The 25,840-nt window shown below is 43.2% G+C and overlaps 2 long non-coding RNA genes across 2 annotated transcripts; one reads left to right on the top strand and one right to left on the bottom strand.

Annotated features, from left to right (window-relative positions):
- Positions 1-8,455: 8,455 nt before the first annotated feature.
- Positions 8,456-19,080, top strand: LOC106600939 (uncharacterized). The gene is made up of 3 exons (XR_001327918.3): positions 8,456-8,602; positions 18,052-18,159; positions 18,785-19,080. It is a non-coding gene; the product is annotated as an uncharacterized LOC106600939 (long non-coding RNA).
- A 4,421-nt stretch (positions 19,081-23,501) lies between these two features.
- Positions 23,502-24,940, bottom strand: LOC145877586 (uncharacterized). Its single transcript, XR_014391923.1, has 2 exons — positions 24,361-24,940; positions 23,502-24,187 (listed from the first exon to the last, which is right to left on the bottom strand). It is a non-coding gene; the product is annotated as an uncharacterized LOC145877586 (long non-coding RNA).
- Positions 24,941-25,840: the final 900 nt, after the last annotated feature.

Below are 25,840 nucleotides of genomic sequence, written 5' to 3'. Positions count from 1 at the left end.
TTCATCAAAATTGGGTTTGTTTTCGAATTCTTTGTGGATCTGTGTAATCTGAGGGAAATATGTCTCTCTAATATGGTCATACATTTGGCAGGCGGTTAGGAAGTGCAGCTCAGTTTCCACCTCATTTTGTGGTCAGTGTGCACATAGCCTGTCTTCTCTTGAGAGCCAGGTCTGCCTACAGCAGTCTTTCTCAATAGCAAGGCTATGCTCACTGAGTCTGTACATAGTAAAAGCTTTCCTTAAGTTTGGGTCAGTCACAGTGGTCAGGTATTCTGCCTCTGTGTAATCTCTGTTTAGGGCCAAATAGCATTCTAGTTTGCTCTGTTTTTTGTTAATTCTTTCCAATGTGTCAAGTAATTATCTTTTTTTTCCCCTCATGATTTGGTTGGGTCAAATTGTGTTGCTATCCTGGGGCTCTGTGGGATTTGTTTGTGTTTGTGAACAGGGCCCCAGGACCAGCTTGCTTAGGGGACTTCTCCAGGTTCATCTCTCTGTAGGTGATGGGTTTGTTATGGAAGGTTTGGGAAATCACTTCCTTTTAGGTGGTTGTACGTCTCTTTTCTGGATTTTGATAATTAGCGGGTATCGGCCTACTTCTGCTCTGCATGCAATATTTGGTGTTTTACGTTATACACAGAGGATATTTTTGCAGAATTCTGCATGCAGAGTCTCAATTTGGTGTTTGCCCCATTTTGTGAATTCTCTCTCTCCAGTGAAAGGGGTTGGTTCTACTAAGTTTTTGTAAAGGAAATTCCACTACCTCCCTCCAGGGCCTCTATGGCACCCTATACGTTACTGTAGTGCACACACGCGCACACACAGACACACAAACCCAAACACACAGACCCAAATGCAACACACCCCCTCTGTCCATATGAGCACATTCACTAGCACTTTAGGAAACCTTCGAAAGTGTTTGGAGGCTTCCGCATAGCAATTCCTGAATACACTTGCTGTCACACGAGACTATGATCAGACATCTGCACTGATCGGTAGGATTTAATACTTTATACTGGGATTAAAGCTGTTCTGCGGTCAGTTTTGGCACGATGGATACTTTTATTGTGTGCCACAATGATCTCTTTGTCTCTGGCCTATATAATGTTCTTGCTATGTTGCTCATTGTGACAAGCAGAAGGCTTTGGATGTACAGAGGAAGAACAGCTAATGCCTACAGATGTAAAAGAAAAGATGCCCTGGGCATACGCTTTAACAGCCATGCACTAACTTCGACCAAGTTTTTGTATGTTTTGTAAAAACGTAGGCTTCAAAGTGTTCTCATTGATTCAAACATAGGCTATGTACATGTAACTCTCATGTCAAGAGGGTCTGACAGGTGCACTGCTGCTGTGTGTAGTGTAAGCCTACTGCTTTTTTGTACATTTGTGTTCCTGTTCCAGGTATGCATTGAACTGAAGTCCCTGTTCATTCCGGTCAAATCCAGTCCCACTGCAGTACAAGGTAATTGGGTGGCGTTTTAATGGTAATTTAATTAGAACTCGAGTTGAGCCTCTCATGGTGAATATGAATCTATAGGAGCTATTAATGGACATGCAGAGGCTTATCTAGGAGGGAAGTGGGTTGGGTGAAGGGGGGCGTCGGCAAAGATGGTGTAAGAACATCGGTGGGCGATCTCACCACGGATGTTAGGTTCTCTCGTCAGTATCCCCATTTTTTGTTGTTGTTGAGTGCAACGTCACTTGTTGGGTGTTTGGACGTTAAATGTCCATGCTTTCTTATATGGCATTATGCAAAGTACGGAACATGGTATAGTAATAGGCCTATGGCTCTATGCTGTGTCCAAAAGACTACGTTTACCAGACTCGAGTCATAGACCCCTTGTAATTAGTGACGGGCATTCCGGCTCTTTCCAGTGAGCCGGCTCGTTCGACTCAGATCACCAAAAATAGTTATTTTGGCTCCTAAACGGCTCTTTAAAAAAAAGATATGTTTTCTATTTTTTCAAGTCCAACAGTTTGTGATAGTTTGACTATGATTGGTGTTAAAACAATTATAATTAAATTATTAGATGAAATCATACTCTACCTTAACCACAATGTATTTAAAAATGCATTGGTTTGTTATGAAAAAGAATGCTATTAAACATTTGCATTTAAAGTATAACTTTTTGAATGTATATAAACAAAGTGCATATAAATGTAACAATTCGAAACAAATACAATCTGAACAGCATAACAATAGAATATTGCACCATAGTAGAGGATGCCTGGTTATTCTTTAAAAGTGCTTTCTTCACCATCTTAAATAAGCATGCTCCATTTAAAAAATGTAGAAGCAGGAACAGATATAGCCCTTGGTTCACTCCAGACCTGACTGCCCTTGACCAGCACAAAAACATCCTGTGGCGTACTGCATTAGCATCGAATAGCTCCCGCAATATGCAACTTTTCAGGGAAGTTAGGAACATATATACACAGGCAGTTAGGACAGCAAAGGCTGACTTTTTCAAACAGAAATTTGCATCCTGTAGCACAAACTCCAAAAAGTCCTGGGACACTGTAAAGTCCATGGGGAATATGAACACCTCCTCCCAGCTGCCCACTGCACTGAGGCTAGGAAACACTGTCAACACCGATAAATCCACGATAATTGAGAATTTCAATAAGCATTTTTCTACGGCTGGCCATGCTTTCCACCTGGCTACCCCTACCCCGGTCAACAGCCCTGCAACCCCCACAGCAACTTGCCCAAGCCTCCCCCATTTCTCCTTCACCCAAATCCATATAGCTGATGTTCTGAAAGAGCTGCAAAATCTGGACCCCCTACAAATCAGCAGGGCTAGACAATCTGGACCCTCTCATTCTAAAATTATCTGACGAAATTGTTGCAACCCCTATTACTAGCCTGTTCAACCTCTCTTTCGTATCGTCTGAGATCCCCAAAGATTGGAAAGCTGCTGCAGTCATCCCCCTCTTCAAAGGGAGACACTCTAGACCCAAACTGCTACAGACCTATATCTATCCTACTCTGCCTTTCTAAAGTCTTCGAAAGCCAAGTTAATAAACAGATCACCGACCATTTCGAATCTCACCGAACCTTCTCCGCTATGCAATCTGGTTTCAGAGCTGGTCATGGATGCACCTCAGCCACGCTCAAGGTCCTAAACAATTTCATAACCGCCATCGATAAGAGAGAATACTGCGCAGCTGTATTCATCGACCTGGCCAAGGCTTCCGACTCTGTCAATCACCACATCCTCATCGGCAGACTCAACAGCCTTGGTTTCTCAAATGACTGCCTCACCTGGTTCACCAACTACTTCTCAGACAGAGTTCAGTGTGTCAAATCGGAGGGCCTGTTGTCCGGACCTCTGCCAGTCTCTATGGGGGTGCCACAGGGTTCAATTCTCAGGCCGACTCTTTTCTCTGTATACATCAATTATGTCGCTCTTGCTGCTGGTGATTCTCTGATCCACCTCTACGCAGACAACACCATTCTGTATACATCTGGCCCCTCTTTGGACACTGTGTTAACTAACCTCCAGACAAGCTTCAATGCCATACAGCTCTCCTTCCGTGGCCTCCAACTGCTCTTAAATGCAAGTAAAACTAAATGCATGCTCTTCAACCAATCACTGCCCGTCCGCCCAGCATCACTATTGACGGTTCTGACTTAGAATATGTGGACAACTACAAATACCTAGGTGTCTGGATAGACTGTAAACTTTCCTTCCAGACTCACATTAGGCATCTCCAATCCAAAATTAAATCTAGAATCGGCTTCCTATTTCGCAACAAAGCATCCTTCACTCATGCTGCCAAACATACCCTCGTAAAACTGACTATCCTACCGATCCTTGACTTCGGCGATGTCATTTACAAAATAACCTCCAACACTCTACTCAGCAAATTGGATGCAGTCCATCACAGTGCCATCTGTTTTGTCACCAAAGTCCCATATACTACCCACCACTGCGACCTGTATGCTCTCGTTGGCTGGCCCTCGCTCCATATTTGTCTCCAAACCCACTGGCTCCAGGTCAACTATAAGTCTTTGCTAGGTAAAGCCCTGCCGTATCTCAGGTCACTGGTCACCATAGCAGCACCTACACGTAGCACGCGTTCCAGCAGGTATATTTCACTGGTCACCCCCAAAGCCAATTCCTCCTTTGGCTGCCTTTCCTTCCAGTTCTCTGCTGCCAATGACTGGAACGAACTGCAAAAATCACTGAAACTGGAGACTCATATCTCCCTCACTAACTTTAAGCACCAGCTGTCAGAGCAGCTCACAGATCACTGCACCTGTACATAGCCCATCCAACTACCTCATCCCCATACTGTTATTTATTTCATTTATTTTGCTCCTCTGCACCCCAGTATCTCTACTTGCACACTCATCTTCGGCACATCTATCACTCCAGTGATTAATTGCTATATTGTAATTATTTCGCCACTATGGCCTATATATTGCCTTACCTCCCTTATCCTACCTCATTTGCACACACTGTATATATACTTTTTATATTGTATTATTGACTGTATGTTTGTTTATTCCATGTGTAACTCTGTGTTGTTGTTTGTGTCACACTGCTTTGCTTTATCTTGGCCAGGTCGCAGTTGTAAATGAGAACTTGTTCTCAACTAGCCTACCTGGTTAAATAAAGGTGAAATAAAATAAAATAAAACATTAAAGAAAAATAAATAATGTGCAAAACTGCAGCATCCCACTTAAAACATTAAACTGGTCCCTCTTTTCTCTCTCTTCTTTATTGTCATGTTATAACCAGCAGCACACAGCAATGCTGACCATATTCTGCTTTCATGAGAGATTTGCGTTCAGAAATGCAAGCTGCCTCACTTTTGAGGGGCTGATGCGTTTTCTTCTCTCAGTAATTATTTGTCCCGTTTTCGAGAAGACCTTCTCAGAAGGAACGGATGCGGCCACTATGCAGAGAGATGCAGAGATGATGGCATCCTTTGACTCAAGAAACTGCTTCAACATTTAAATGTTGAATTCCACCTTGTAGTGCAGTCTTCTTTAGGCCTCAGCTCAGGCATCCCCATCTGGCGTTGTGTAGACTTTAGTTTTTCAGCACCTATTGTGCCCCTGGGGAAGTATTCCACAGCTGCTTTCACTTTGTCCACAGTGGCCTTCATCACCTTCAGAGCATCTCTTACAATCAGGTTGATTGTGTGGGCAAGACATGGATGATGGGCCCATTTGAACATTTTCATGGCTTTGGTTATATTAGCTGCATTGTCGCTTACACAACAGACCACTTTTCCATCTACTTGCCATTCTCTGGCCACTCAACAGTTCCTCTGCCAAGTTCTCTGAGGTGTGTCTGTCGCTGAACTCAAAGCAGTCCAGAAGACAGCTAGACATCGAAAAATCTTCAATGAAGTGACATGTAACCGACATGTAAGAAGTGGTTACCCTTGATGTCCAGCAGTCAGTGGTAAGGCAAACTGCAGTAGCTTTCAGGACTCTTTCCCGCACTGAAGCCTGTGTGCTCTCGTACAGTTGGGGAATAAGTGATTTTGAAAGGGTTTTATACATTGGATTTAGACTATTGCTATAATTTCTAAAACCTCTGTCCTCCACGATCGAAAATGGCTGGAAATCGGTGGCAATCATTTTAGCCAATGCAATATCAATTTGGCCTTGTTTTGCTACAGACATAGACTTTGGTATAAACTGGTCCATAGAAGACTGTGTTGCTGTGGGTCTCGGAGTAGGCCTACTTGACTGAGTGGATACATCTCCACGTGTGGAGGTGCAGGCTCCACCATTATCACTAGCAGGCCCACTAGTTTCTCGAAGCTCCGCTACAGTTAGCTTCACAGTTGGGTGCACAGTTCACATATGCCGGTGTAGGTTGTGCGTAGAACCGGCTTTATATGAGAATGTGTTTTGGAAAATTCTACACTGTGCTCTAACATTGTCTACATTATTAAAATGCATCCAAATGCTACTCTGCTTTCCCTCATTTTCCAGCTGTTGTTTTCACAGCTGTCCTTCCTCTCTGTCCTCGGCTGCTAAGTGTGTGACTGTGAGTGAGTTGGCTCGGCCCTCCCTCACGCATCTTTGGTTCATTGGTTGACACTGCGTGTCTGATTGACAGGAACAACAGGTGAGGCTGTTAGTCTGAGCAGACAGTCAGAATGAATGTGTGTGCGCTTGAGCATTTAGGCCTATATTATTTTATTTCTTTTTTCATTCTTTGAATTAGTTCATTCTATTCATTTAAATATTTTGATTATTCATAATTTTTTGTAATCTTTTTATAAATAGATATGGCTCTTCTGATATGCGAGCCGGCTCCCAGCGTTCACCTACAAGAGCCGGCTCCCAGCGTTCACCTACAAGAGCCGGCTCCCAGCGTTCACCTACAAGAGCCGGCTCCCAGCGTTCACCTACAAGAGCCGGCTCCCAGCGTTCACCTACAAGAGCCGGCTCCCAACGTTCACCTACAAGAGCCGGCTCCCAACGTTCACCTACAAGAACCGGCTCTTAGAGCTGACTCATTCGCGAACGACCCATCACTACTTGTAATTGGTTGCTGGTGTGTTGGGGGGATGCAAGGGTCTCGATCGGGTAGCCTATAAAGCATAGCCGATAGCGTTTGTTGATACTGACTACAGGGGGATCAGGTAAGACATCCTGGATGAAGGGTTGGGAAATGTTTGCGGTTTGACCTGTTTTACTGAAATATGCACAAGTAGGCCATAGACTTGAGATTTATTCGCCATTCCTCTTTTTTGAGTCGCGAATATTTCGGTAAAAAAAAAAAAAAACTGTTAAATCGACTGTTTGCAAAAGGGTTACCTGTGCTCCATGTGCCACATTCCTGTGTATAGGCTTTTGGGTTACCTGTGCTCCATGTGCCACATTCCTGTGTATAGGCTTTTGGGTTACCTGTGCTCCATGTGCCACATTCCTGTGTATAGGCTTTTGGGTTACCTGTGCTCCATGTGCCACATTCCTGTGTTTAGGGTTTTGGGTTACCTGTGCTCCATGTGCCACATTCCTGTGATTAGGCTTTTGGGTTACCTGTGCTCCATGTGCCACATTCCTGTGTTTAGGCTTTTGGCTTACCTGTGCTCCATATGCCACATTCATGTGTTTAGGCATTTAGTTTATGTGACTGGTCTCAATGACAACTGCCAAAATGCAAATGCTTGACAGTAAATGTATTAAATATGCGTTTCGAATTGTGTAGTAGCCTACATAGAGTCAATGCTATTAGCCTGTGTATTTTTAAAACGATTGTGGTTTTTGCTTAGCAGAATGTGCACACCCCGTGCAATAATGGTATTTCTAGCTGTATGTCCTCCTTGGAGTGTAGCATTTAAGTAGTGTGTTTGAATTAATTGCCACAGTTTTTTTTATGAACAATTAAAAAATATATATTAAGGGTTTCACAACCACAAGGAAAAGTGACATGACAAATACAGAGTAATATAACACCAAAGAATGACAGTTTTATGAAAGTTTACTATGGAGTTTGAACACGAACTGAAATTAATTTCCGTAGTCTCCCCGTACATGTGTAGTCTACTTTGATATAGGCTACTCATCTGGATTTATTGCGCAACCTTGCCCAGGCTCGGCTAATATTAGATGTGTTCGTAACATGGTCGGGGAGATAATGGTTTGGTTACTTAATGTTCTATAAACACGTTTATGGTTACTGAACATTGGCTATCAAACTATGGCACTGACTTCTGCCGGTAGCCTTTTGAAGATAACAACTTGTATGACGGTTGTATGTCCGTGCCCTTGAGAATCCTATAGATCTGTTCATGCAAGGGCGCGAATTGGGCCTCACTGACACTGCCGCCTTTGCCGAGGAAATGGGAGCGTTCGAGCTTAGCTATAGGCTAATTGTATGAGTCGTGCTTTGCTTACCAACTGATGTATGCGTTATCCATCATTATTTGGGGTGACCTTTTCAGGCATTACTACAGTGGGTGCGTCATTTCTATAACAGGCCAGTAGGTGGCACTCGTCCATGGGGCGTGCAGGGATCCTTTCGCTTTGATGGATTTAGATTACTTTCCTTCTGCTGCGCTCAGCGCTCCATATTCGTGTGCGCGCACGGGCCCCAAAACGTGCGCATCTGTGGCGAAGTGCGCACAAAAATATCATTTTTGCTTTGTCCGCTGCTTTAATAGACGGTTGTTGGTATGGGTTGCCAACTGCCACATCGTTGGTGAATGAATTGTAGGCCTACATGAACATTTAGGGTATCCATTTGGCATTTCATGATATTTGAAGTGTCGTTTTTAGTCTATTGAACTCTTCTCCACTCTACTCCATCTTTCCACTTGATTTATTTTCCCTCTGAACTTTGTCAGGGTCACTGAGCTGACCCTTGTTTTCACATGTGTCCTGCCCCGTTACATTTTGTCCCCTCCCCTCATGTGTTCACTTGCCCCTCCCACTAACACGCTCCTCTGCTCTCTTCTCTCCTCTCACTCTCTTCCTCTCTCTCTGGAACACTCAACCCACAGGCGTGCAGAGGAGACACTCCCACACACAGCAACTCTACAGACATGTCAGACTCCGAGACCGCCGCTCCCGCTGAGGCCCCCGTCCCTGCCGCATGTGCAAGCATCAAGGCGGACCTGGACAAATGGTGAGTGTCCGTACAGACGGATGTGGTTTTCTCTGTTTGTGTCCTCCATTGCCACCGGGACCAACGTCTCCGGGATGTCCATCCATGGCTTCCAACTCATTGGATGGACATGGCAAAGCCGCAGTGCTTCCAGTGCATTTCACTTGGAGGTTCCCAGTGTATCCAAGTGGATTTCGGTGTTGAGTTTGTGTTTATTTGAAGCAGCTAGTGGAATTCTCCCCCCCCCCCCCCCCCCCTCCGTCACTTGCAGGTTTAGAGGTAGGCTATAGCGGTGCATGATGAGCTGATGTCGTGTGGCATCCTTGTGTTGCGCCATGATAAAATGGTGGAACAGTTGAGTAATGCAGTGCACGGTGATGGAAGAATCCCAATTCCAATGTTCTAAATGTAACTGAATTTAAACTGTCGGTTGTGGTGGGGGGTCCTATTGTAGTGTAATGGGGGTACGCACGTAGGGGTCTTGGGGGTCAAAGCACGGCAGTCTCTCTCGCACACGCCTGATCGAAGGCAGGGAATTTGCCTACGTCATGTTCTCTCCCGCTCGCTTGCCCCCCCCCCCCCCTCCTCGTTATGTTGCAATGTCTGTCCCCGCTCAGCTTCCCTGGCCTTGCTGTGTCAACAGCGCTGAGTGAGCGTTAGCCGTCGCTAACTCACTGCTTCATTGTCCCGACAGGTGTGCACATCCCCCCCCCCCCCCTCCTCTGTCCTCCCTCTGCAAGATTAGTGCAGAGTGAGATTATTGCTGGTTTTATCTCTAGAAATGCGTAGACACAGGAAACCTGGATGGTTGTGTTTGTGTGTGTGAGGGCTCAATGACAGTGCAATGTCAAAGCCCGGTTCGATGGCTGATGTAACGTGTCTACTCTAGCCTTCGGCGGTTTTCAACTCTGTCAATCTTCACATTGACATTGCACCAAAACCAAGATGCATCTTGACCCTTGGTGTTGTATTTTGATGTGTTGTTGCAGGGTTTGGAGCTAGGATAGGCTAGGGCTAGGGCTAGGCCCTGGAGTGTCCCAGGCTGTATAGGCCAGATAAGTCCTGCCTAATGGGTGTGAGGGACGAGATAAAGGTTTAGGGGGTGGTAGTTTGCAGGGCATGCTAGGGATGGCCTATGTTGGCTGCTGGATGTAAAGTTTTGTTTTAGTAACATTTTCAGTGGGCCTTATAGCGGTCTTGAGTCACGGTGAATTGAATGTCATTGAATTAAGTTCCCTATGTTTGTGGTATGGCACCTTTTATGAATGGAGTGTAGGGTTGATGCACGTTGTAGGCCTCTAGTATAGTTCACTTTGCATCAAGTGCCCTTTACCTCAGCATTTATAATTTGTACATTTTGCATTAGAAACTAGATGAAGGCTTTCTCAACACTTGGGTCCAGGGCATATATTGCAATTTCTTTTTATCTATATTTTTTTTGTACAGTGTACAGCACTTTGGTCTATGCCACAGTAAATCACATCTACTTTGAAAATTAGTCAAGGGCCCTGTGCTGTATTGGTGCAATTTTTCAGGACACTTTGTTAATCCTACAGGCAACGGTTGTACTGTTAACCTACAGGCCAGGGTTCTACTGTTAACCTCACGGTCCTTGGGGTTTTGTCATTGACGAGCCCAAATGGTACTGTATCCTGTAACCTGGTCCACGTGATGGCAGTGGACCTGCTGAAGGCAGCGTAGCTAGCTGTACCAGAGGGCTGACTGAGTAATGTATACCAGGACAATGTATTTCTTCCACTCGTGAATCCCAAATAGTCACGCATGGATTGGTGTGTAAACGTCCAGGATACCATGTCCTGTCCTATGGCCGTAGATCATGATCATGTTGCCGACTTCCCTTGGAACTTGCAAACATACTGTATATATTTTTTGAAACGGCCTCACACGATGCACAGCTGACTGCGGCCATCTTGGCTGGCTTGGCGTGCCCTGACATGTCACCTAGAAAGACGTGGATTAGTTGGAGGGGTCACCTTGACGGCTTCAAACTCAAACAAATTTCATGTTGTTGGTTACACCTGTATAATCCTCGGTTATCCATAAGTACACATGCCTTAGGGTCTAGAGGTCAGTTTGGTATTGGGCCAAACAATCCTCTGGAAAGTACTTTGAGCTCAGTTTGCGACCCCCGGCCTTAACATTCTAGAACCTGCATTGACTTACCCGCGGTATGTAGTGTAGCTCATAGTCAGGACATGGAGACGTAAAAGTTAGACGTAAATGTATGACTTGGATAACTAACGGCCGCTTTAAACATTCAAATGTTACAGGATGTCTACTACCTGTATGGGTCCTGCTGTGTACTTTGAAATGTGGTTCTGTGGTAACTTTGGTAGTCTTCCTTAACTGTGTGTAACTTGTCAGCCAACACTCTAGCCTTCCACACAGACCCTGGCCGATGGCTTGTATGTAGACGTGTTTGCTTACTCTGCTTGAATGAAAGTATGGTTTACTTGGATGGTATGCACTGTCAATGCAATTCGAGACCCCGTAGCTACAACAGAGTGCCAACTGGAAACCAACCAATTCATTCGCAGTTATTTTCTTTATTTTTATCATAGCTTTGATCTTTCTTCTCCTTCTGCTCCATAGATAATTATTCTGTCCCAAATTACACCCTATTCCCTATATAGTGCATTACTTTTGACCAGAGCCCAGTGAACAAATTGAGACTCAGACAATGTTTGTATTGGTCCTAGACTGATATCCCTGTCATTGTAGGCCTTCCCTTAGTTCCCTCCATAGTTGTTCACTCGCAGGCGTCCCAATGCCATTGAACTCTTCACCGTGCGGTGACTTTCGGTCACTCTTAGTTCCCCACTCAGACAGGCTCAGTAACCAACTTCAAAGCTGTTTAAATGTTGGGTGCTGCTCACAAACTGGATGATGTTGGTTCCGTGTCCCTACTCTCTTTTCTTTAGTGTACTGGTCTGGATGGTTCCCCCCTCTTTGGTGCCCTTCTTTAAGCATACCTTATTTTCCATTTGGACTGCCTAGTTATATACGTTATATATACAGTTTGCACTCACTACTGAAGCCCAATTCAGATACTGTCCACCATATTATCTTTAATACTCCAAATTAGAGGTCGACCGATTATGATTTTAACGCAGATACCGATTATTGGAGGACGCAAAAAAAATCCGATACCGATTAATCGGCCGATTTTTATATATTTGTAATAATGACAATTATAACAATACTGAATGAACAGTGAACACTTTTATTTTAACTTAATATAATATGTAAATAAATCTATTTAGTCTCAATTAAATAATGAAACATGTTCAATTTGGTTTAAATAACGCAAAAACACAGTGTTGGAGAAGAAAGTAAAAGTGCAATATGTGCCATATAAAAAAGCTAACGTTTAAGTTCCTTGCTCAGAACATGAGAACATATGAAAGCTGGTGGTTCAATATTCCCAGTTAAGAAGTTTTAGGTTGTAGTTATAGGAATTATGACACGTCGACTATTTCTCTCTTGGATGTTCTTATAGGCACTATAGAATTGCCAGCCTAATCTCGGGATTTGATAGGCTTGAAGTCATAAACAGCGCTGTGCTTCAAACATTGCTAAGAGCTGCTCGCAAACACAGGAAAGTGCTGTTTGAATGAATGCTTACGAGTCTGCTGCTGTCTACCACCGCTCAGTCAAACTGCTCTATCAAATCATAGTCTTAATTATAATAAACACACCGAAATACGAGCCTTAGGTCATTAATATGGTCAAATCCGGAAACTATCATTTCAAAAACAAAACGTTTATTCTTTCAGTGAAATACGGAACCGTTCCGTATTTTATCTAACGGGTGGCATCCCTAAGTCTAAATATTGCTGTTATATTGCACAACCTTCAATGTTATGTCATAATTATTTACAATTCTGGCAAATTAATTACGGTCTTTGTTAGGAAGAAACACAGTTCGCAACGAGCCAGGCGGCCCAAACTGCTGCATATACCCTGACTCTGCTTGCACTGAATGCAAGAGAAGTGACACAATTTCCCTAGTTAATATTGCCTGCTAACATGCATATATTTTAACTAAATATGCAGGTTTAAAAATATATACTTCTGTGTATTGATTTTAAGAAAGGCATTGATGTTTATGGTTAGGTACATTTGTGCAACGAATTAGCTTTTTTCGCAAATGCGCTTTTGTTAAATCATCGGCTAAGTAGGCTGTGATTCGATGATAAATTAACAGGCACCGCATTGATTATATGCAATGCAGGACAAGCTAGTTAAACTAGTAATATCATCAACCATGTGTAGTTATCTAGTGATTATGTTAAGATTGATTGTTTTTTATAAGATAAGTTTAATTCTAGCTTGCAACTTACCTTGGCTCATTGCAGCCACCAGGTCCTTTTGACGCTGCACTCGTGTAACAGGTGGTCAGCCTGCGACGCAGTTTCCTCGTGGAGTGCAATGTAATCGGCCATAATCGGCGTCCAAAAAGGCCGATTGCCGATTGTTATGAAAACTTGAAATCGCCCCTAATTTATCAGTTGACTTCTACTCCAAACCAATGCTTTTTTTAGTCTGAGTTCTGCAAACTTGATTGATACTCAGAATTGAGCAGGAGTTCCTTTAGGACACTAACAAGGGAAAGATTTGGTGAAGTGGTAAAAGTGGATGCTGTTTGATTGTGAGGCACTATACAAATTTGACAGTCAAAAGATGGGGACTTTAAATAGGCCTATGGCACGTCAAGGGAACTGAAGGCTACTGTTCAGATGGGTTAAATGGAAACTGAAATCTGGATACTGACTATAGGTCTATAACCTCTTACATAGCCTTAATATTAGCTCCTGCAGAATTAAGCATTTCTTGCAGTAAACCAAATGTAGGCAAAATGTATATTCGGTAACAGGAGTGGAGAGATATGATTTATTTATTTTAGCTTCTTGAGAGAATGTGTTAGATACAGTCTGTAGAGATGCTGTCTTTATCAGCATCATAAAAGCTGATTGAAATACTAATCTCACAAAATATGCATCCAAGCCGAACTGAAATCTTATCAGAAACATGTTGGGTTATTTTCATTGCTTTCTACACTAAACAAAAATATAAAGGGAACATGTCAATTGTTGGTGTTGGTTCCAAGAAGCTGATTTAAACAGCATTATCATTACACAGGTGCACCTTGTGCTGGGGACAATAAAAGGCCACTTTAAGGGGACAATAAAAGGCCACTCTAAAATGTGCAGTTTTGTCACACAACACAATGCCACAGATGTCTCAAGTTTTGAGGAAGCGTACAATTGGCATGCTGACTGCAGAAATGTCCACCAGAGCTGTTGGCAGAAATTTGATTGTTAATTTCTCTACCATAAGCCGCCTTCAACTACGTTTAAGGAAATTTGTCAGTACGTCCAACCGGCCCCACATCCGCAGATCATGTGTATGGCGTTGTGTGGGCGAGCGGTTTGCTGATGTCAACATTGTGAACAGAGTGCCCCATGGTGGCGGTGGGGTGATGGTATGGGCAGGCATAAGCTGCAGACAACTAACACAATTTGCATTTTATCGATTGGTAATATGAACACACATAAATACCGCGATGAGATACTGAGGCCCATTTTGAGGCCCATTTTTTTTAAAGGTATCTGTAAGTAACAGATGCATATCTGTATTCCCAGTCATGTGAAATCCATAGATTAGGGCCTAATGAATTTATTTCAATTGACTGATTTTCCTCATGAACTGAAACTCTGAAAAATCTTTGAAATTGTTGCATGTTGTGTTTATATTTTGGTTCAGTATATTTCCTTGAAACTGATCAAACAGCTGATTTGGATATTTTGCACAATCTTTCTCTTTTTTAAATATTTTAATTGTATTTTCTCCCCGATCCCTAAACATCTTTGCTCTGCAAAAGATGCAGAGATGACAGAACTTTACCAATGTCAACTAGATTGAAGCATTCATTATATTGATTTATGACATTCTGGTGAGCAAGGATTTATTTAGTCTTCTAGGGCAACATACAGTTGAAGTCGGAGGTTTACATACACCTTAGCCAAATACATTTAAACTCAGTTTTTTGAGAATTCCTGACATTTAATCAGAGTAAAAAATCCCTGTCTTAGGTCAGTTAGGATCACCACTTTATTTTAAGAATGTGAAATGTCAGAACAATAGTAGAGAGAATTATTTATTTCAGCTTTTATTTCTTTCATCACATTCCCAGTGGGTCAGAAGTTTACATACACTCAATTAGTATTTGGTAGCATTGCCTTCAAATTGTTTAATTGCTACGTTTCAGGTAGCCTTCCACAAGTTTCCCACAATAAGTTGGGTGAATTTTGTCCCATTCCTCCTGACAGAGCTGGTGTAACAATCAGGTTTGTAGGCCTCCTTGCTCGGCACACACTTTTCAGTTCTGCCCACAATTTCTATGGTATTGAGGTCAGGGCTTTGTGATGGCCACTCCAATACCTTGACTTTGTTGTCCTTAAGCCATTTTGCCACAACTTTGGAAGTATGCTTGGGGTCATTGTCCATTTGGAAGACCCATTTGCGACCAAGCTTTAACATCCTGACTGATGTCTTGATGTTGCTTCAATATATCCACATAATTCCTCTCTCATGATGCCATCTATTTTGTGAAGTGCACCAGTCCCTCCTGCAGCAAAGCACCACCACAACATGATGATGCCACCCCCGTGCTTCATGGTTGGGATGGTGTTCTTTGGCTTGCAAGCCTCCCCCTGTTTCCTCCAAACATAACGATGGTCATTATGGCCAAACAGTTCAATTTTTGTTTCATCAGACCACAGGACATTTCTCCAAAAAGTACGATATTTGTCCCCATGTGCAGTTGCAAACCGTAGTCTGGATTTTTATGGCGGTTTTGGAGCAGTGGCTTCTTCCTTGCTGAGCGGCCTTTCAGGTTATGTCGATATTGGACTCATTTTACTGTGGATATAGATACTTTTGTACCCGTTTCCTCCAACATCTTCACAAGGTCCTTTGCTGTTGTTCTGGGATTGATTTGCACTTTTCGCACCAAAGTACGTTCATCTCTAGGAGACAGAACGGGTTTCCTTCCTGAGCGGTATGACGGCTGCGTGGTCCCATGGTGTTTATACTTGCGTACTATTGTTTGTACAGATGAACGTGGTACCTTCAGGTGTTTGGAAATTGCTTCCAAGGATGAACCAGACTTGTGGAGGTCTACAAACATTTTTCTGAGGTCTTGGCTGATTTCTTTTGATTTCCCCATGATGTCAACCAAAGAGGCACTGAGTTTGAAGGTAGGCCTTGAAATACATCCACAGGTACACCTCCAATTGACTCAAATGATGTCAATTAGCCCATCAGAAGCTTCTAAAGCCATGACATAATTCTCTGGAATTTTCCAAGCTGTTTAAAGGCACAGTCAACTTAGTGTATGTAAACTTTTGACCCACTGGAATTGTGATACAGTGAATTATAAGTGAAATAATCTGTCTGTAAACAATTGTTGGAAAAATTACTTGTGTCATGCACGAAGTAGATGTCCTAACCGACTTGCCAAAACTATAGCTTGTTAACAAGAAATTTGTGGAGTGGTTGAAAAACAACTTTTTAATGACTCCAACCTAAGTGTATGTAAACTTCCGACTTCAACTATATAATGACAGAAGAGATGCTGCATGTATCTAATTACAGACAAGTTGACTTACAAATAGTCTACCAAAATGTTGGAAATTATAAGCAGAAACATATCTAAATTGGGCGGGTTATTAGCTATTGCTAATAAACAAACCGCTGACCCACGCACAGCTAGTGGCCGGCCAACAGCCCTAAATAATTCACATCTTAATTTCCTGATTGTAAAGACATTGTTTCCACCAGTCCAACCACCTGATCGGTCATCCTCCTCCCATACAAACCCAGCCCTTGCCACCCTATCCCTACCCTCTTTAACTTGCTCTGTGATGCGCTCTAAAGTGGTCGGTGCCCATTGCCATGCCAACATGGCGGCGGTGCCGTAACCTGACTGATGCCCCCCACCCCCCTCGTGTTGTGTGATCGCTATCACGGTGATGTCACCAATTCGCTGCCTTTGTAACCTCTCTGATGCCCAGAGGTAACACTCTGCGGCAGATGACTCTTGCATGTTGATCACTCAATCCCAAGATGTTAACTTGAAACTAATATTTTTTTATGTACAGTATATTCAAACCAGTACAGTTATCCCCTTGGTTCATTCACAAAGGATTCCTCCATTCATTTGTGTGGAGCTGAAGACAGACAGACAGGGGAGTTCTGTTCTGTTCAGGCAGCATTACATAACAAAGCCTAATTGGTTTGGTTGGTTGACGAGGCCCCGGGCTACATTTGTGGGGCACCCACAAGTGGCAGAATGAATGTGTTTCTATCCATCCCTCTTTCCCTTCCCTCCCTCCATTACAGTTCAATGTCATTTCATTATTAAAATGGCTGCCTGTTTTGGCTTTTCTTTCCCCCCCCCTGCTTCTCATAGTAGGTTTGGTCCAATCATATCTAGCGCTTCCTCTCTGTGGTAAAAGCAGTGGGTGTTTATGGTGGATGGATTATCTGGCCACACAGCCTCAGGGCCAGGTCCTCTGTGCTGCTGTTGGGTCATCTCTGCTGCCTCTGCATCACTTCCCCCCCACCACTTCCCCCCACACACTACAGATTCACAAACAACCCCCCCCCCCCCCCAAGCAACCGGCTGCATAAACCTTTTTAATCTGCAGAGACCAGCTGTGAGTTACATCATAGAGGTCAGCCCAGTGACAAGGGGATGAGGCATGGAACCAAAGGGGGGGGGGGGGGGGGGGTGAACCCGGAAATGCCCCCTGGAGAATGGTGAGGTAGTGTGGGGTTGCAGACAGTCACGTCAGTCAATCCATCCCCTCCTGCCGTCTCTGACCATTTCCCTCCTACCCATACTTTTCGTCATCCGTTTTGCGTCGTCACGCAATCCCTGATGTCTGCCCTCCCTCACAGATGGTTTTATCCCTCTCTCTATCGCTCTCTCTCCACCGCCGCCCTCCTCTCTTCCCTCACTCCCTTTCGCGCCATCACCCTAATGCGTTGTGTCAGTGTCTGCCCGCTGTTTGGTGCCGAGCTCCTGAAATAATCTCCCTCAACCAGTCTGCCAACACTCTCTACCTATGTAACCAGTTCACTCTTTTAGTGAGGGCAGTGTCTGTCTGTATGACCAGTCTGACTTGGTTCAATCTGAGGAATGCCAACATTGTTTAGAAAAGGTCATACTGGGACAGGGTAGGACCAGGACACTTCAGGGCTGACGGCTTGACGCCAAAACAACTTTAGTTGAGTTGACAGGGATCATTTGGTGCTGAGCTCGATGCCAACCTATCTAAATGCTTCAAAGATCTCTGTCAAACTGTTACTAGCATTGGAGGAGAGGATCCAAGGTCCCCCACCTCAGAGGTTCTAACCATGTGGTTGTGTTCTCTCTGCAGTGTGAAGGAGGGCGGTGACTGTAAGGATCTGATGGAGGCGTTTGCAGCCTGTCTGAAGAGTGCAGCGGAGGCGTCGTGAGGAGGGGAGGAGCTAGACTCACAGGAAAGGTAAGTTCATATGCAGGGTCGCTGTGTCCTGATAAGACTCCTAAAACACTAAAGCCAACCTTTCTTTGTCCAGTAATGGACTTCCTGTAATGCCACAGGAAATGCTTCGCTGAATATAGGGGCACACTCATGGAATGTGAATTGAATAACACAGAGAGGCTGCTGCCCACATACAGACTTGAAATCATTGGCCACTTTAATAAATGGATCACTAATCACTTTAATAATGTTTACATATATTGCATTACTCATCTCATATGTATATACTGTATTTTATACCATCTACTACATACTGCATCTTGCCTATGCCGCTCTGTCATTGCTCGTCCATATATTTATATGTATATATTCTTATTCCATTCCTTTACTTGGATTTGTGTGTATTAGGTAGTTGTTGTTGGAACTAGAAGCACAAGCATTTCGCTACACTCGCAATAACATCTGCTAACCATGTGTATGTGACCAATAAAATTTGATTTGAATAGCCTGCAGGACCTGGCTTATGGTCTGCCAGCCAGTCTATCCACTAGCCAGGGAGGCAGATGTTAAGTCAATATGACTGAAACTAATTTCTCTACCTCCTCTCTTTTCTGTTCCTGCACACTTTCTCTCACTCTCTCTCCAGGTCCACTGCATTGAGTCCTCCATGTTTCCCAGTATTCCCTTCTGCACAACGAGCACTGGGCTGAATGATAGTGGCGGTGTTCGGCACCTGGCAGAAACCCTCCACCTCTTACCTCCCTCCCCAACCCCCCCTCGAAGCTTAAATGGTGTCTTCCGATTTGTACCCCTGCTCTGCTCCCACCGTGGCTGAGTACAACCATTGGTAGACAATTCCTGGAGAGCCTATGGGTTGTATGTAAATTGTCCACTTGAGATGCATACATTTAAAATGGAATAATAAAGTCTAAAAGAAATTGGTATAGCATTTTGCGTCTTGCTTTGCTTCTCTTTTTAAATGTGATGTGAAATGTCATTCTGGGTTCTTTGAACAGTTTTGTAACCTCAATAGACGGGTTGGTTGTTTAGCAACAAAGCTGACGCGTGCGAAACTATGGGGCAAAACAGACTTTGTTGGCTTAGATTGTTGACATGTAAACTATGTTTCGTCTCCAATGTTTATTGAAAACCTAATGTGCACAATGAGCACTTGTCTCTTAAATACATCGTTACAGTTGCTGGTTAGCTACCTAGCGAATTTGAGCCATATTAGCATAGACGTGACATCAGTTAAAACAAGACCACGGTATCAGGAACTAGCTGAAACCAGCCACTGACAATTCCCCACGTGGCAGCTTCTTGTCATAGTCACAACACACAGACTTCTTCCCCGTTGAAGCGTGCTCATCGTTTTCCTGACGTTGTCGGCAAGCCGTCTCTACGGTTTCATGTTCTGAATTGGGTTATGGCTTTGGGTTTTTAGACCTGTTGCAGACCAGGGCCCCTATTTATAAAGCTTCTCAGGAGTGCTGATCTAGGATCAGTTTAGCTTTTTAGCACCTAATGAATAAGATTGTGGGGGGACATGATCCTACATCAGAACTCCTACTCTGAGGTGCTTTATGAATCCGGGCTCAGACTATCAAAAGCTGGTGAATGTGTCTAATTTTAAGACGTCGTCGCTCTTTGCACTTTTACTTTAAGATTCAACTCTTTAATCCGAAAGCGTTTGAACCCGGGACTACTCTGTCTCTTTGTAATGGGTTTAAAGGACCATGAGATGAGATATAAACCCTTAATTTGACTAATGCAGTTAAGCCTTAATCTGTCAAATGCGACTGATGCACTCTTAATTCTGACTGATTACATGAACGCACTCTGAACTTAGACACACAGAGCCTGCATCCCCATTTTCCACCCTTCTACCAAACTGTACACTTGCTCTTTCTCATATCGATTGAACAATGGTGGAAACTGACTCCAGCTAATGCTTACACCAATCATGTGCTTTTAAAAACATGATGGGAAAAGTGCAAGTACACTTCTGGAAAAGGGTGTAGAACTGCGACTCAGCCACACACTGCACAGAATCAATGGGTCCTGACATGGAGGGTTAAGTGCATATGTGTTTGTCCAGCATATTGGCTGAAGGCCCAGAGGTGGGGTTCAGGGAGGTATGACACACACTTTCTATGGTGTGTGTGAGTAGACTCCAAGGCTAATCGGGATGTGAGTACATGAAAGTGTCAATCTACCCCATGGGGCTCCAGAATATATATATATATATATATATATATATATATATATATATATGAGAGAGAGAGAGAGAGAGAACCGCATGCAAGGAATATGTGTGCATTTGAGGGTATGAGTGGGAAGGGGGCTGGGCAGTGGGACATAGCACAACACATAACTAGGAGCGCCACATAAGTGGACGCCAGACCACGAAGTCTTAGACTCTCTCTCGTAGTTGATTTGATATCTGTAAATGTGAGCTAAATGCTCTGTGAACTGAGTGTGTGAGAAAGGAGATACACTAGCTATGGATTAGGGTTAGTATGCATGTGTGGACTGTGTATGGGAGAGGAGATGATGCAATGTAGGTGGTGGGTACTGTACATGCATGTGAGGGATAGAGTAACAACTGTGTGGGTAACAACTGCGTTCCCAGGAATGTTCCATGTGAAAGAACATACCTTTACCCCCCCCTGACACATAAACCACTCACCCGAGGGGTATCCTACGAAACAGGTTTGAGGAGTTAACAAGGCAACTTTGGTCAACTTGGGATAACCGGTCATACGAAAGTGGCTCACCTTTTAGCCAGGTAAATCTCTATGCCAACAAATCCTTCAGAACTAACCAGCTCCTGGGCAGGCTAATTCCACTTACCCTGAATGAAATGTCTGAACCATGAGTTGAGAACCATTGAAATCAGATTGCCTCCCTCTTGCAAAGATTGCATCATCGTCCCCATGATTTGAGGAAGACTGATTCAATATTATATTAATCAAATGTTTTGTGTGTTTAAAAAATTATGTTCAAATATATCACTTTGCAAATGTAGTAATGACTGAATACATTTTAAGCTTCACGCACAGTATGACTTAATAGGAGTGGGGGGGAAAAAAAGGTGAGTGCATTGATAAGCAAACCAAAGTCAGCATTAATGATAAGTAATAAAATAAAGTTGGCGCTAATAGAAGCCTATTCCACACCATAGCTTGCTGAATTTGCAAGATAACTTTTCTTTCATTTTAATTACGGCACAAATGAAAATGTGGCACTGACTCGACAATGGATTGACGTTTCAACATTGTCTCAACGAAGAGTTCGGCGTTTGATTAGCCATGTGCAACATGCTAGAGTTAGCGGCAGGTGGACGCGCAATATCCACCGTCGTAGTAAGATGAAGGTGAAGCTAGCCCTGAGTAGATCTAGCGTACTTCGTATACCCCACAGGACAGCGCTCAATCCAGACATATTTACTCTAACCTCACTGGACCCCTGGATCTTCAGTGGGACGCCTATGCCTGAGTGGAATTTTGCTGAGGAGGAGATATTTCGGTTCATCCCATAGTTATGTGTCAGGGACGAGGGGCAGGACGTTACTGGGAGGCATATGGAAAGAGAGCGTTGAGAAGGGGTGGGGTAGTCGATGTGGACGGGGGTACATTCCATTTTAAACCACCCGCTGGTAAACTTTCCCCCGGGACATTAAGAAGGTTAGGGGTAAACAGTAGTACACTTGCTTGACTTGACTGGGGATAAAGACTGGGGAGCCCATGTTACTGGGAAGTAGTGCTGGGCGATATGGCCAAAATATCATATCACGCAATTTAAATTTTTTTGACGGTATTTAATGTTTTTAAACTATAACATTTCTAAGATGTCCTTATAAATAGTGCATGACCTCAGGGTGGCAGCACATTCTAAGTGATTTCAATGGGTCCTTCTCCATTCTGATTGTTTTATACTGTTGAATTCAACTTCAACCCAAAATATATTTTTTTGCATGTTCATAAATTTCTGCATTTCCTGCAGTCATTTGAGATCATTTCCACACTGACATGTAGGGCTGCACGATATGGGCAAACAATCTCAAACTTATTTTGAACCAAATGTTGCAATAGCGATTTCACTTGTGATTTAGAGCAAAACACTTAGGAGAAATGTTGGAATCATGGAATGACTATTCTAATTCTATAGTTAGAATATGATAGTGGGCACTTTGAATAGTGTTGTTTGACATGAAAATGCCAGGGAGGAGTTAGTGTGATAGGGTAGGAACCAAATGTTTTTTTAGGAACCAAATGGTTGATAATTGCTTCCTAGGGGACCCTATAATCTTTGGCTACATTGTGTGTTTTCTCTTGGCTAGTTCATGTCGCTAACACATGAATGCTTCTTGTGTTCCTCTTTGATTTAGAAGGTACTGTTGCACAAACAAAATGCTGATTTAGGTATATACCATCACTGGTATTATCAGGCTGTATAAGTAATTATGTTTGCTCTGACTCAGTACATTTATTAGCTAGCTGCCTAGCGATTAGCATTAGCGGCTAACAAGATTTAGGCCCAACTTGCTAACAGACAAACTAGCTGTTTGCAGATGTAAGCAACATAAACTAATAAGTGTAATTGTAGAATACTACTGGATTTATATGAAGAGGCAAAGCGAAAACAACACTGTTGCAATGCGCTGCATTGACCATGCAGACTGGACAACACATGCGCTCATTGAGTGACAGGGAGCGGGGCTAGGTCTGTGGAAAGCGGCATGGAGGGAGAGAGATGACTCGAGTAGCGAAGTAAATTATAAAAATGGACGTTGAACACGGCGTATCACATTTAGCAAACCAAACATTAAAATACCGTTATGGAAGGTAAAGTAAAAACCCAAACCGGTCCATGCATCAATACTGGTGTATCGTAAAATACAGTATACCGCTCAGCCCTACTGGGAGGTGGTAGTGTATGTGGTACATAACATTTTAAGCTCCCCGCTGGTCTATTAGGGCACATAGTAGTAGCCTACACCATAGTACTATACCTGCTTTTAAAAATAAAACTTTTTTTAACTAGGCAAGTCAGTTAAGAACAAATTCTTATTTACAATGACGGCCTACCAGGGAGCCGTGAGTTAACTGCCTTGTTCAGAGCCAGAACGACAGCTTTTTACCTTGTCCGCTCAGGGATTCGATCCAGCAACCTTTTGGTTACTGGCCCAATGCTCGAACCACTAGGTTACTTGCTGCTTGACCTGACTGGTCAACAGTCTGAACTCTATCGGTTGTTGAGAAGGATTCGTTGTAAAGACACTAACAGGATTAATTTAATACTGTCTGTGGATCCACACGGGATAAGAAGACTTCAATCAACTACACCAGTGGTCACCAACCTTTAAACATGACTTACATTTTATTTATATTAACCTAATAAAAACAGTTCTGTGGGAATGAGGTTTGTGCAGTAGGCCTAATACATTAACACAGCATATTGGCTATATATGCCAGCGATGTTCTTCTCAGACCATATTATATTTCAAACACAAGCTTTGATAATAAAACAGATAAGTTGGCGTAGCACTTGCGAGGCATAGCTGAGCATAAATTTCAATAATTTGCTTTTTTATTTTACCGGACTGATGTACCTTGCGTCATGATTATGGTGCTTTCAAGACAACTGGGAACTAGGGAGAAAAACGAGTTCAAATCATGACATCAGCGATATTCAGGTCGGAAAGTCGGAGTTCTAGAAAAGATGCCTGAGTTTTCCGACTTGAAATTCCGAGTTGGATGACCGTTCAAACCTATTTATTCCCAGTCTGATCTCGTTTTTTTCCCCGAGAACGCAGTTGTCTTGAACGCACTGAAGTCGGAGATTTACAAATTCCCAGTTTTCAACACCGCATTAGTCTCAGCGGAGGTAGGGAGATAGCAGCAGAGGGTCCGCCTCTGACGGTCACTGCTCTCGCCTTCGGTTCCTCTCCTCCCGTTAGACTGAGCATAGAGCGGACACCGTCTTCCACCTGATGGCGAAACTCGAGCCGCATCTCATCTGCCTCATGCACAAATTCATGTTGTTCCTTTGACCAGAGAAAGTGAAATATTCCTTGATATTAAAATAGACACAAGCTGCTAATAATAATACAAACGCTGGGCTATCGATACTTGTCTACTCATCCATTGCAGCTTCCGTTTTATATTTTGTAATAGTGATGAATAAAAACAGTGTTTACAGTGCCGAATCAAAACTTACTCATAAAAACAGCAGCTATTTGCTGTATTATTTGACAGTCTTTCTGGTCATGTTTTTAAAAGTCATGAAATCTAAAGTTGGCTAGTATCAAACTTTGCTGTAGCCGGGTCTTCGAAGCTGTTGGCACGGTGATTTGAGGTATCCAATTGGCCAGCACAGTAGGCGCCCTCGATTTAGCCACAGATCTGCCGGTCCGCCTCTGGTAGGGGGGAGTTTGTGTTTTCAGACAAATGTAATGGTTCCAAATGGATACACTTTGACTACCTGGGCTGCGTTTGAAACTCAAAGTAGACAGCCCTCGGGCCTAAACCCCCAGCCCTTGGGGGAATCCCCGCGGCCATATTTGTCGTCGGTCCAAAATGATTAGCCAAGCAAGGGAAGTTTGCAACTTAAGCCCCTCAGCCCTCGTTTTTAATGGAGTGAACAATTCTTTTCTCTTCGGATCTGAAACGCCCCATAATTCAATTCGCGTTTGTCTTTTAAGTGTTTGGAATGCAGCCCTGGTGCGCAGGGCTTGTGAATCAACTGCAGATCGACCATTTGGTGACCACTGAATTACAACTTCATGTTATCTGCCTGTTCATATAGTCTGTCCCCTGGTGGTTATGAAGAGAACTGCAGTAAAAAAGAAATGTGCACCTACTGCCCACTCAAATGTATCCAGGCCCATACAGTCTAGGAAGGAATTTGATGTAGTCAGTCCATGTAATGCATTTCACACAAAGTATCATTATATTCACACACTGTAAACGATCCACTGAATAAGCTTAGTGTCGTATAATAATAACGCAAGGCACTAATAATAAGTCCATCATATCAAATAATAATAATTGGGCCAATAAATCAATCAAAAATAATCTCATTAAATCATGCAATGAAATTCATATTGTATGTTACTTTCTGCCAAGTCAGGACTATGAACAAGTACTACACCCTTTATTACAAATGCGGAACTGCATGACGGCGTGGCAACATGCTACGCCTATTAGCCTATTATTAATGGCTATTGGTATCCATTCGCTAGGATTGTTGATGCATCTAATGAGAGAAACTAGACACATCAAAGAAATGACGTGAGATTAATAATATCTGTCTGATTTTACCAATCAATAGGCTAGATCAAGAGAAACATACTTTTAGTTAAACACTTGTAAAGGACTGTATTACATTTTGTGTTGCCTGGGATGAAATAAGAAAGACGTGGAAATTGACCAAAGAGGGACGTACAAATACTATTAAAAGGAAGTAAATTAATCCGTTTGTTATTCTATACTATTCTATTCTACAAGAACATTCAACAACAAGTGTATCTTCTTTTCTTTACACCATTAGATGTTGGAAAGGGTATTTTCATGTGTGTGTCCCTCAGCCCTTCAAAAGTTGGTGTGTTTGAATACAGAAGTAGGTGAGCGAATGGGAGGCGACCGAGAGCATATTTTAAGGAGAGGCAGACGGGGAAAAGGATGGGGTGGAGGAGAGA

This window comes from Salmo salar, chromosome 03 (genome assembly GCF_965601325.2).
Source record: "Salmo salar chromosome 03, fSalSal1, whole genome shotgun sequence".
In the NCBI taxonomy this organism is placed as follows: domain Eukaryota; kingdom Metazoa; phylum Chordata; class Actinopteri; order Salmoniformes; family Salmonidae; genus Salmo; species Salmo salar.
The sequence above is the reverse complement of the archived record's forward strand: the minus strand, read 5'-3'. Positions and strand labels throughout refer to the sequence as shown.